A 1,916-nucleotide genomic window follows, 5' to 3' on the forward strand; every position below is an offset into this window, starting at 1 on the left:
TTTCTTTGACTGGCCAATAGTGTTACTCATGAATTTAGTGTGGCAGGCCTGCCTGGTGATTTGGAGTCCATTCCTATGTTTCTTCTGATTCCACAGCACCCAGGGATTTCAGCCAAAGGCTCTTATATTTGAGCAGTGAGAAATACTAGGATTCCTCATGCATTCTGCTCTCAGAAAAAAATTGTCCTGTGACTGTACATGTGCAACAAAGACATTCTAACAGGGATCTGTTAACAGTTGATCCTGACCTGATGTGCATATCTTAAAGTGATGAGGGCTCCTAGGTATTTGAAGTTTCATAAATTTGAATTAGCTTGGAACTGTCCTGCTGAGCCAGATTTTATGGTTTCTAAGGAGTCTCTTCTCTCTAGGGTAGACGTACACTGGGGAAATTGTTCAGACCAGGCACTTGCATTCAGGTCAGGCTGTGTGTTATGTTTCTTGTTTATGAAGTGATAGAGAAAAAGGCTGTTTTGTCAGAATAAGAATTTCAGCCTTCAGAGACTAGTGAAGATATTTTAACTCAGGAATTAGTATTAGGTAAAGTTTTTTTAATTTACTGATTTTTGTGATTTTTTTTTTAAATGAATAAACTCTTTCCTGTCTGGAGCCCCAAATCACATGGCATTTTGGAAAATCTTTGTCTAGGTCTTTAATAAGACTATTGAACATCAGGTCTAGAACACATGCCATATGAGAAATGGCTGAGGGATTTGGATTTGTTTAGTCTTGAGAAGAGGCTCAGGGGTGACCTCATGGCTCTCTACAACTACCTGAAAGGGGTTGTAGAGCAGTGGGGGATGATCTCTTCTGCCATGCCTGCAGTGAGAGGGCTAGAGGGAATGGTCATAAGCTTAGACAGGAGAGATTCAGATTAGATGCTAGGAAAAAAAAATTTCATTGTTAGGGTGGTCAGTCACTGGAATAGGTTGCCCAGAGAGGTGTTGGAGTCACCATCCCTGGAAGTGTTTAAGAGGCATCTGGATCTGACACTGGAGGATATGGTTTAGGGGTTACAGCAGAGTGACAGGTTAATGGTTGGACTTGATCTTAGAGGTCTCTTCCAATCTTGATGATTCTATGATAAAGCACAATGTCTTTTTGAACTAGCATCATGCTAGAACATTATGCAGGGACTAAAAGTCCCCTAATTAACTTAGCATAACCCAGGGGTTTTAATTTAAAACAAACAAACAAACAAACATAGAAAAGAGAATTGAAAAAATACCAGACTTCTTGGAAACAGTAATCTGTATTACTCGTGTAGTCCCAAATTCTGGTGAGGTCACCAAAAGTTCTCAGAAAGGAAGGAATGTACATCACACCAGGGACTGAAATGAATAAGCTGAACCTTTTTACATGTATCCACAACACCTACCAAGGAAAGGTATGAAGAAAGCACTCCATTTTAGGGTACCTTTTAACACTCCATAAAAGTGCTGAAGAATGTAAATCCTGTGTTCTTTCTGTAAACTGGAAAACTCTCATCTGTGGTGACAAAGGAGACCAGGTGGGATGGCATTCTTGATCTGGGCCATCTGGTCGTGGTAATTTTTCCCTTTGTAACTCCTCAGCAGCAGAGTTGTATCAGCAGGTTTCCGTTCCTGTAATTTACACATTTGTTTCTAAGGATTTAGTTTGACTATTTCAAGTACTCATCTGCAAGCATATTTTGAATTCTCCTACAAAATTATTGTAAATCAAAAACTGAACAAGTACTCAGAAAGTGTCACATCCTAAATACATCATCTGAGTGCATGTGAAATATATATGTTGTCTGTAAAATATTAAAATAATCACTTTCCATCATTACATAGATTTAAAAAATCAAATGTAATCAAATCATAGGTTTTAAAAATTAATTTAGTTTGATTTGATTTAAGAGTACAACCTTATGAACAAGCAAGCAAAAGCAG

The sequence above is a fragment of the Acanthisitta chloris genome, unplaced genomic scaffold (assembly GCF_000695815.1).
Source record: "Acanthisitta chloris isolate BGI_N310 unplaced genomic scaffold, ASM69581v1 scaffold34199, whole genome shotgun sequence".
Lineage (NCBI taxonomy): Eukaryota > Metazoa > Chordata > Aves > Passeriformes > Acanthisittidae > Acanthisitta > Acanthisitta chloris.